Here is a 12,776-nt window from a genome sequence, read left to right on the forward strand (position 1 = left end):
AATCGTACCCTAAGAAGAACATCAAGGCTATACACTGGACAATATATGGATAGACACTACACCCCTCATATCATAAACATATGACTCATCATGACCAGCCCATAACCATGATAGAAAATCAACCACCAAATATTAGACACCCTATAATTGGGTCACCTGACCCCTACCTATACTATACGTCTAGTATGATGAGTCGTATGGTGACCTGAAAGGTCAAGACGCGAGAAATTTGCATAAACCAAAAGCCAAGGAGTTTTACCATATCATCGATGGAGAACCAACTTGCCTAATATCAATAAATAAGTGCCACCACTGCTTAGTGGAATCCCTCATCTGTAATGTCATGCAGACAACCTCGTAGGACTCAACTAGCCCCATATTCATGAGTCTCTGGTGAAAGCTAACCAAAAACTCATAAGCATCCTAATTTGATCCACCTTTAAACTTGTACAGATCCATTTTCTTGAACCTCTCAAGAGGACCCATCCTCAAGATGACATATTTTAAATGGTAAGTGGACCCAAACCACAAACAAACATATCTTACATGGTGAGTGGACCCAAACTAGTAACTGACACATGGTATAGGGTAAGTAGTTCTGAAACAAAAACTGACACGTCTCATATGGTAAGTGGACCCAAACCACAAACTATGGTAAGTGGAATCGAACCACAAACCAACATATCTTATAGGGTAAGTAGACCCAAACCATAAACCGACACACCTTACATGGTAAGTAGACCCAAGCCATAAACCGACATAATCATTACTAGTTGACATTTGGGCTCTAACCCCTTTTACACATATATTAATGCTCATTCAGTTCAACACATAGGGACTCTAACTCATTTAATCAAATTAATATCATAAGTGGTCACAAGGTCTTTATGGAACCACTCAATCCATCAAACACTTTAATAGGCCAATTCCTTGATTCAATTCATCATTAAATTCAACTTATGGTCATCAAAACCCTTACAAGCCATTCATTCCTCATTAGCAATCTTATACCACACTTTAGTTCACATACAATTCAAGTTCTTGTTTAGGGGCTATAACCAATCTAGCCAACTAACTGCCAAGGAATTTCATTAACTTATTACATGGATAATAAGGCTTTTACCAATAAATTACCAAGCATTCACATTTAAATATCAATGTCTTATCACATTCATTTTCAGTAGACCAACACCATAGTTCAATATACTATTAAAATATGAATAGTTAATTCTCTTAGACATTTTCATAAACACCTTGAGGGCACACTTTTATCAATACCAAAATAAAAGTAGAAATCGCCAAACGTAGGATTTCTCATTACCCATTTGTTAAACAAAAATCAACAAGCACCCACATGTGCAAACTATCACCAAAAATATGCATAAGCACAAGTTAAAGCAAAAGTAAACAATACCCAACACTATGCTTCAAAATCTTTAACATTTTATTTCAAAACCACCATTTAAAAGTCAAAATCATTGTTTAAAACACATGATATTTTGAACTAACAATGAGGGAAGAGATACATGCCTTATACAAGATGATTTGTTGAAAGGACTTGACACCCTTCTTGCCTCTAGATGAACACTTGATAAATCCTGGCCTCTAATTTTCAAGAGTGAGTAGGAGAGTGTATTTGGTATGTTTAGCCCACCAAATAAGTGTTATGAGAGGCTAAGACAACTTATATAGTGAGGAGAATTAAGGATTTTGGGGTGGAAAATATCCATAAAGCCCTCAGTTTAAAAGCTAAAAACCCAACCTGCAAGAGGGTATGACTCCCTCACCAAATTAAACCCTAGGGTATGAGTTATACCCTAACTCATACCCTAGGCCTCACCAAGGACCACTAAACTGACTAAGGTATGACCACACATGTATGAATCGTACCCAAGGATATGAATGGTACCCCAAACCAAACCATAACACATAACCAAGACAATTTTATCATAAAAACACCTAAGACACCATAACACTTGGCATAGTACGACTCGTACCCAAAGGTATGAACATAGGAAGGCTAACTCATATCTTGGTCTATGTGTAACCCCCACCATACTGCCTAGGATACGAGTGAGAGGTCACTAAGTTTTATCCAAGGGTACAACTAGTACCCTAAGTTGTATCATGGACAGAATGATCAAAACTTAAAAATTTTTACAAGGCCAAGGTCTTGGGTGTTTTATTCCCTCTACTTAGGGTCACTCATCCTCGAAGGATGGGTAAGGCAAGCACAATCACAAGTTAACACATTACCACACATCAATTTAACCCACTTTTATGAAATTAGCAAACAAAGGTACACAACAAAGTCAAGGAACATGACAAGATCACCACCGACCAACCATTCATTCCATTGACTTTGGGACTCAACCTATTGTCCATCAAGGATACTCGTTCATTTCAAAATTCAAGGAATTGAACCACTTTACCTATCAAGGACATAACTCAAGTAAAGAACACTAACACACGTCTCAAGCATAAGTTTTTGGGATGGAGGACAAATGCGGATACTCGGACTTTATGTCCTCTTCTGCCTCCGAAGTAGCTTCCTCAGACTTTTGGTTCCTCCATATGACCCTCATCGAAGCCACCTTTTTCATTCATGACTGGCAAACTTTCCAACCCAAGATCCTTATCGAGACCTCCTTAGAGGACAAAGTGTCCAAAATACCAAAATCCTTTAAGGAAATAACAAACAAATGATCACTTATACACCTTCTCAGTACAGAGACTTGGTTCATCAGATTAATAGGACCTATCCTATAGGGCAAGTCCAATTCAACTTATACTTTCCCAGAAAAACCATCCCTTTTATGAATGCATAAATAAAAACACTTTGTTGGAACCATTCTAGAAAGAAGAAATAGTAATTTGGATAAGTGTCCAAGACAAGACCAACCAACCATTCAATCTCCCCACTAGGGTACTAGAAAGGTCATCAATGAGAATCTTCAGGATATTCACTAACCATGAAAATAGACTCTAGAGAATATCTCCTGAGTTAGAGTCTTTAACTCTGACCAAATAATACAAAAACCCTTTAGAGATCATCCTTCGGGATCTAAGATAAGAGATAAACCTCTTCTTAGTCTCTAAGTGGCCCCCTTCACATACAATGATTAGTTTATTAGGGAATTTTAAGCATAACCTTATGGGTCTGACAATCTACGGATGCATAGCACGAATGGAACTAATTCATTCCTAAAATAACATCAAAATTCACCATATCCACCTCTAATCAAATTAAAAAAAAATTCTTTACCAACAGCTATCACATACTCCTTACAACCACAGAGTCTCTTATCAGGGTAAAAATAGAAAGAATTCCAAAATAAGTTAGAACCAAATTGAAATACACAATCATAGATGAGGTCATATGCAAGAGAGACACACCTCATACAAAGTAAAGCATACACATCATATAAAAAGAGTTTCAACATACCCATGACAACATCCGAAGATGCCTCAGACTCCTGGAAGGGAAAAGTGCATATAACCAATTTTGGCCAATACTGTACGAGAAATAGAAGTAGAAGCAAAAATAGCACCCTATCAGCCCAAGTAGCCACTTGAGAAGGGAACTCTCGTTATATGTTCCAAATCTGACCATATCTAAAACACCTACTCTTCCCCTACTCACATTCACCACGATGATGCTAACCACAGAATCTACAAGAAGGATAGGCTGGATCTAATTGATCCTACTGGCCTGAGAATCACCACTCAACCAATTCTTCCTCTTGGACAATTTACCACTAGACTATTGGCTTCTACTCAGCTTAGAAAATTGAGACCTGTTACCTCGCATCTCATTAATCTCACCTTGTTTCTTTTTATCTTCCTCCACTTATTGCATATAAATAACTAAATTAGAGATGTTTATGTCATTGATCAACAAAGATGCCTTACTCTCAAGGATCAATTCGAGAGACAATCCTAAAACAAATTTATACATCCTAGCTCTCATACTAGAAATCATCTTAGAGACATACCTAGACAACTAATGGAATCTCAAGGCATATTTTTTGACGGACATCCTACCTGCCTTAAATTTGCAAACTCTTTTGCTTTCTCTTTCCTCAGCTCTTGAGGAAAGAAGCGGTCAAAGAAGGCATAAGAAAAATTCTCCCACACGGTAGTACTGGCACCCACACCTAAAGGCATATCCCACTCTTCGTACCATTGGTACGCCACATCTTATAATTGATAGGAAGCAAACTCAACACCTTCAACTTCCGACACCTGCATAATTTGAAAGATATTCTCTATTTCATCAATGAAACTTTAAGGATATTTCTCAACCTTCACACCCATAAACATAGGAGTTTATAACCTCATGATTTGGCCAACCCTTATGGCCTCAGAGGATTTACTAAAAGGAACACCATGACCATACTGAGAAGCTACTAATTGAATTAATAGAGTAATAAAGCGGCGGATCTCAACATTAGTAGCATCCCCTTAAGGTAACGGAGGAGGAGTGTCACTCTCATAAGCAAGGTTAGTAGGGATAGGTGGAACTTTATGAGGATGGTCAGATACTGCATCACTATCCTAGGTTTAGACCCTGAAAGTTGGACGAGCTCCATTCATAGGGCCCTGAATTGGGACAGAAGGGTTTGCCTAAGTATCAGATCTCCTTGGAGGCAGGGTCTGAAAGATAAGCAAACAGAAATTAGAAGAATCTAAGACCTTAGACTCTATAGGTCGAGATTGAAACACAATAAAGGGAAACATTCCTAAATGTCTCATAGCCCCTCTCTTATAAGTGTGGCATGCTACATACCCATAAAAATACTCTACTTGACATAACTTTGTGGACTCCCAACTAACCTTGAACCTAGGCTATGCTACCAACTGAACACGAACGAAAACTAGTTCATATCGTATGGGCAATCTCAAGCCCAAGTAGGATCGGATACCCCATTAACCAAACCAAACCATACCTTTGACCACAAGTGTCGGATAAACTCTGAACACAAATAAAGCAGCAAAAACAATGCCAATGATCATAGCAAAAGAAGAGTCTAATCAAGCCATTTACATCAATAAATTAACCTAATATGCCCATGTCTATAGTCATCCACAAGGCCTCTACAAATTTAATACCAAAAAACATGTCGGGATTTGCCCCCGACAATAGCCAACATCAAGTCTAAAAAAGTCTACGACCAAAAATAAGATACTATGAAATGTATGCCTTCCAAAAATGGAAGCTCACCACTTCAATATCAACATACGAACTGCCCGAACACATGGACATTGCACAGGAAGAGAAGAATAAGCTCCGGCCAATATGTCGCATGGGAACATAGTGTTCAGAGATGGTTAGCAGTTAGAGCGCTAGCACGTAGCTCAAGGATAAGGATAAAATAGTGCATTTTGTTCAAATCTAAGTCAAAACATAACGCATAATCACACTTACAAAAGTATAGACATATATGAAGATGCATATACATATAGTTTATAGTATGCCAAATCATAGAGCAAGTCATAACATTTGTTCTTAAAGCATTCATTCATAAGACACGGAGTGAAAGACTTCTACCAACCACTTACCAAGAATTCATATTCACATATCAATATCTTATCATATTCATATTCACTAGACCAACATCACAGTTCAATATACCATTAACATGTGACTAGTTAATTGTCTTAGACATTTTTACAAATATCTTGAGGGAACACTTTTATCAGTACCAAACCCAAAGTAGAAATCATCAAAGGGTTTCTCATGACCCATTTTTTACCACAATAAAAAAGAACCCATATGTGCAAACCATCACCAAAAAATGTATAAACACAAGTTAAAGAAAGAGTAAACAATACCCAACACTATGCTTCAACACCTTCAAATTTGATTTCAAAACCTAATTTACATGTTAGAATAATTTTTTAAAACACATGATATTTTAAACTAACAATGATGGAAGTGATACACGCCTTATACAAGATAATTCACAGAAAGGACTTAGCACCCTTCTTGCCTCTAGAGGAACAGTTAAGAAACCCTAGCCTCCAATTTTCAAGAGTGACTTAAAGAGTGTTTTGGTATGTTTAACCCACCAAATAATTGTTATGAAAGGATAAGATGAATTATATAGTGAGGGGACTAAAGGGTTTTTGGGTGGGAAATGACCATAAAGCCCTCAGCTTAAAAGATGAAAACCCAACCCGTAGGATGGTATGACTCCCTCATCATACCATACCCTAGAATATAAGTAGTACCCTAAATCATATCATAGGCCTCACCATGGACCACTACACTGACCAAGGTATAAACATACACACATGACTCATACCCAAAGGTATGATTGGTACCTCAACCGTACCCTAACCCGTACCCAAGACAGTGTCATTATGACAACACCTAAGACTTTATACAACTTGGCATAGTAAGACTCATACCTAATGGTATGACCATGGGGAGGCAAAATTGTATCTCAGATAGTGTGTAACCCCTACCACACTACCTACGAGTAGTGGGTCATTAAGTCGTATCCAAGGGTACGACTAGTACCCTAAGTCATATCATGGACAGAATGCCTAAAACTCTAAATTTTTTGCAAGGCCAAGGTCTTCGGTGTATCAACCCAATCAAGTAGGGTGACCCAACCAAGATAATTATAGAAATATAAATACACTATCCAAGAGTGAAAACCTAAAATATAACACAAATAGGTGAAATACATCTAAATACTCATCAAATAGTACAACATAGCAATTTGATATTACTCAACCAGAATTATGTAATGAATGGACGCAATTAAAATGCATATGGATTTACACACCCATTGAGCAATGGTTTCTAGGTCAGGACCCATAAAGGACTCACAAGTTTCATGTATTGAGCAAGAGTGCACTTCGATCCAATATATAATATGTACAAGTGTGCACACTGAACCTAATATATATAAACATTGTGCAAATATGCAATACAATCTCATATGAAATGCATTGCATGATAATAGATAGGGATACAACTTTGACTCTCAAACAATAATTAATCAATAATCTTTCAGCAAAATATTTTGTTTCTTAAAACATAACAGATATCAACCCAAATTATATCTTAAATATAGTAAGTGGAGAGCTCTCATTACTCCAATTACACACAACTAACACATAGACACTTTAAAAAAGACTCAAATTAATCTTCAATTTGCCTTAAAATAAGACTCACGAAGAAACCTAGAATCAAATGAATCAAATTTTTTCTTTACCCTTTTAAATAGCTTTTGATTGATCCCAATAAGTTAAAGTATGAAGTCTACATGAGGAGAGGAAACTAATGATATTCATTTTTATAAATTCTTACTCTGAAAATCCTATGCTTAAAATTTGAATTTGTGAAAATTGTAACTGTAGAACAACAACCTTATAATAAGATCTGGGAAGTCTAAAGCCAATCATGAGCCAGTATATTACCTATAACACTTCCTGGAAAATCCAACCTTTATTTTATTATTGCCCAATCATTGCACTATTATTTTACTAAAATTTTATTTAATAACATGAAAAAAACTTTAAAAGCATGAGGGTATATGGGAATCCCCCAAGCAAACATAATAATGAACTAATTGTGTGGTACACGAGAATTCATTAAGTAAACTTAATAATAATGGAGTCTATGGGTACATGGGAAACCTTTTTTATTAAAAAGGTTGGCTAAGGACATTTCTTGCAAGCGATAGTTGGTTTGACGATACCACTTCTTATAGCCTTTGTTAATACTTAATGAAATTTGTGGTTTGGTTGTGTGCTAATGGTTTTAGTTAGGCAATAATGTTGGGGTGTGATAGCTAACCGTGACGGTGTTAGTCCAATAGAGAAACACTGGAAACTCATGTTTGACATCATGAAGATTAGTCATAGTGACCATAAATTTATGCGGTAACGGGAATCACCTAAGTTATACTTGTATATATATATCATGGAGGGCGAAGGGTGCACGAGAATCCCCTACCCCTATGGTATCTCTGGTTCGTGCGGATATACGCACTGTGGCCCATCCAGGAGGTAACACTGAACCCATATATCACATGGTTGATTCTAGGATGGTTAATCTTCACATACCCAGGTTAATGGTTTTAAAAACATACAAAACCCGGTTTCTTTTCCTAGAACAAATTATATATATATATATATATATGTATGGTTGTAAATATATATGGTTGTTTACTTGTTTATTAAGGTTGTAATTCTTTTATCCTTATCCTGAGTACATGCTAGCGTTCACTTGCAAAACCGTCTTTGGGCGTTGTATCCCTACGTGATGTAGGAACCAATTGTTCTACTCCTCTTGTTTGGTGATCGAATTCGAGATCAGTTTATGTTGGATTAAAGTTGCAATCTTTCATACTCCGAAAGGCTCCATTTTATGTCATGGATGTCTTTACATACTTTGGTCATTTAATAGACTTATGTTTTGGCTATGTCAGGGGCATGTCTCGATTAGATATTATTTTATTTTTGGATAAAGACTTTATGGGACTACTATGGGTGGTATTGGTATTGGTGTCAGCCTTAGCATTAGTTTTGGTATTGGGGCTGACAATGTTGGATTAAATTTGATTTCTGATTGTTTTATTTTGTTTTAAGTTATATTTATACAAGTTTGGAACTTATCTGATATGGGATATGGGGAGATTATGGTGGGGTATTGTGGGTGTTCTCTGGTCCAGGTTGGGCTTGAACCACCCGATATGACTAGGCCCTTTATGATTTATGTCATATATAGCGCCTCAAACGGAGCCATCTCAATGCTAGAGTGGTAGCTATTAGTATTGGAAAACTCTATAATAGGCAAATGCTCAACCCAACTACCCCCATAGTCAATCACGCAAGCAAGAAGCATATCCTCCAACGTCTAAATTGTCCTTTCTGCTTGCCCATCCGAATATGAGTGGAAAGCAGTACTCGAACTTACCTTAGTCCCCAACCCTTTTTGGAATGACCATTAAAGGTGAGATAAAAACTGTGTACCACAATTGGAGATAATAGAAATAGGTACCCCATGCAACTTTACAATCTCTTATAGGTACAACCTCACATAATTCTCAACCGATAAGTGTAATGCCCCGCACTTTCCTAAGCTAGAAAGCAAACCATTGTTCATACATGTGAAACCCCCAATTCTGTAAGCCATATTTGGGCACATCAATTACCAAGAGTACCTTAGTTATAAGAGAGCTTATGATGTGTTAAGTGTGGTTATATGAGTCACTTAAGGTAGTATAAGGTAAGAGTTTCAAAATCCATTATGTTTTTGTTTTTAAATTTTCAAGGGTCATATTTGAATGAGCATAACTTGATAAATATGTGGTATTTCTACATATTTATACCCACCAACTTATAGAGAATCAAATTAGCTTTTCAACGATACCAATTTTATCAAAATTCAACACCCGAGCAAGGAGTTATAGCTTTGCGAAGTAGAGTGCATCACCTAACCAATCGTACATGGCTACTGGAATAGGTGTGCGATCAGCAATGCGGAGCATACCTAAATGTGTGCGATAAGCAATGCAGCATATACTTAAATATATGTGATAAGCAATATGGCGCATACGTAAATGTATGCGATAAGCAATGCAACGCACACTTGGTGTTTCAGGTAGTAAAAACACTCCGTTTTGAGTTATTTTAAGGGCAATTAAGTCTTTTGGTACTCCTTACACACCCCTAAACTTAAACTTATGAATTTAATAGAATCTAAACACATCATAACCCTATTATCAATCTAAGTTCATCATCCAAGAGCACTAAAGGAGAAAAATAACTAGGGTTGCACAATCAATATTGAGGGTCCAATCTTTCAATGAATCTGTTACCATAAAGGTATATGGGGTTTTCAACAAGAACATCCTTTTGTTCTTGTGCCCAAAAATTTGTATTATTTTATGAAGATACATGATTTTACTTGTTTAATTATGAATTTGAGATGGAAACTATTATCCTATATTTTTGTTCAAGAAACTATGATATTTTTGTGATGTCTTAAAGATAAATTCTTGAGTTTTGATGTTAATATCATATTTCAAGTTGAATTCTAGATTTTCATATGAGTTATACTTGTTTGCTATACAAAGTATGAATCTTGAAATGTTTTGCTCAAGTGTTGATATATGGGATTTAAACCTTCTTTGAGATTATGATCTTTGGTGAAGTAATGTGTTATACACACCTTTATATTTGAATTATTTGACCTTTTGGTCTTGAAAGAGTTATTTTTGAACTCGAATGACAAAAAAAATCCACATGTTGATTTATTATGAAAAAAGGATAGCATGATGGCTCCCAATATGAATTGTTGAATTGCGTTGTTGTGGATTTTCTTTTGAAATGATCTAAGCTAAGTCCAGGAGTAGTCTTTAGCATTGAGTGGGAGGTATAGCTGTGATTGGTACTCTCCTAAAACTACGTGCCCCCATAGGATATAAGCCTAAGGCTAATTGATATAGTGATCACTAGTGAACAAAAGATTTAGGTCCTACTCTGATGGAAAGGATAGGACAGCTCTCCCCAACGTGGATTGGATGTTGGACTCCATGTAGCTCATATGGATTATGTCAGTTGTAAGAGACTCCCATTGTGTGTGTGTATTCTTCTGATTGAGATGAAAAATGTAATATTTTGAAAGTGTGAGTTGAGAAAGTTATCATTTTTGAAGAATTTGATGAATATTTCTATATCTTAAAGAGAATTGTTATGAAAGCTACTCATTTTGATGACTTGAAAATGATTATGATAGTGATTAGGATTAATTATGATGACTCACATGTTTTCACCGATATGTTTTACTCTATGGTGATTATGATGATTTTATTTCGAGCTATCTGAGTCTCTTATTACAGCATGCATATTTTCCTATGAATATTTGTGATATAGCACTTTTATCAAAACTTTCATACACCCTCATATACTCGGTCCATATTCTATGGTGCTGACCCATGTATTCATACGTGGGCTACATTTTCCCTATAATATAGGTCGAGGTGCTCATTCCCAGGCTTGACGTGATTCTCCGAGCACATTGGTCTACATTTTCTGCAGCGGTGAGTCCTCATGGTTCGAGGACTGGTTATTTCAGATTTTACTCTTTTATTTTGAGTTATCATTTTATTCCCTGGTGTTAGGGTCAGTTGGGGTCCATCCTAATGGCTCAGTGTTATACAGTTTAGTAAAGGCTTGTCAGACTAGATGGTTAGACTGATCAGTCTTGTGGAGAGGTCGTATTTTGTTACTTTCCGCATTTCTCTCATCTTGAATTATGATATTATGGAGAATATCTTTATGTTTGATTATAGTAATCCTGTCGATGAGTGTTAAATGGTATAAAAATAGCTCAAAAGGTTAGTTTGGGGCTACTTGTTGCCTTAAGCACCATGTGATGCTTCGGGACCCATTTTTGGGGCATTACAAACTTGGTATCAGATCCTAAGGTTATTGAAGTTCTAGGGAGTCTAGCAAGCTGTGTTAAGTAGAGTCATGATCATCGGTGTGTAGCGCTCCACACCTATGAGCAAGAGGCTATGAGACATTTTACGAAAAAATGTTATTTCTTTCTTTCAGAAGTCTATCGTGCTTACAGTTGTTTCCTTTTAGCTATTGATTCGTGCTCTTCTCTTTTACAATATGCCTCCTTGCCTAGCTAGAAAAAATAATTATGGTCAGCAACCCCAACCTACTGACCCACTGAATGAAAATTTGTCTCATGCCAAATTTTGGGCAGCCTTTCAGGTGCTGGCCTAAGCTGTCATTATGAATGTTCAGGCCAATCCGGCCCTGGATCCACAGTAGCAGGGAGGTGATTCAGCTACTGCAAGGATCTGTGACTTTATGCGTATGAATCCACCAGAATTTTATGGGTCCAAGCCAGATGAGGATCCATAGTTATACTTGGAGGAAGTGCAAAAGATTACTCAAGTGATGCATATCTCTGAGGAGCATAGTGTAAAGTAGGAAGCATATCGATTGAAAGACCTTACTTATGATTAGGTAGTTGTTTGGAGGAAGGGTAGAGTTGAGGGTGCCACCCCTATATCTTGACAGGAGTTCCAGGATGCATTCCTGGATAAGTTTTTCCTTTTAGATATAAGAGAGGCGAAGGTAGAGGAGTTTATGAACTTGCGACAGAGCTCTATGACTGTTAAAAAGTACTGTCTGAAGTTCAATCAGTTGGCCAAATATGCTTCTGACTTAGTAGCTGATAATCAGGCCAGTATGAGTAAATTTGTGACAGGAGCGTCTAGCTATGTTGTTAAGGAGTATAGGTCTGCTATGTTAAATAGTGAGATGAATCTTTCCAGGCTGATGACTCGTGCCCAACAGATTAAAGCAGACAAGATCAAGGCGAGGGATAGAATGAGAGGGAATAAGAGAGCTAGGTTCGAGTAGCACAGACAGGGTCAAACTAGATTGTAGGAAGGGAATTACCCTCAGTTTCAGAACCATTCATCTATACCAGCACCATTGTCAGCTAGTTCTCCCATACCTAGGGGTGGGCAGGAGCAAGGTAGCAGGTCATATGTAGCCATGTCCCAGTACAGTATTGGCAGTAAGACAAATTATCCTTCGTGTCCTAAGTATGGTAGGACCCACCTAGGTAAGTTTTGGGGTGAGAAAAAAGGTTGTTTCGGGTGTGGTGACTTAGGTCAAAAACTTAGGGAGTGCCCACATGCCAGGCAAGGGTGTCATGATGATCGCCCTCAGACTCAGACTCAGGCTGCTAGTGCTCCAGTTCAGGTGACTCGCCCAGCCCCAGCTCA

Source organism: Capsicum annuum, chromosome 1 (genome assembly GCF_002878395.1).
Source record: "Capsicum annuum cultivar UCD-10X-F1 chromosome 1, UCD10Xv1.1, whole genome shotgun sequence".
Lineage (NCBI taxonomy): Eukaryota > Viridiplantae > Streptophyta > Magnoliopsida > Solanales > Solanaceae > Capsicum > Capsicum annuum.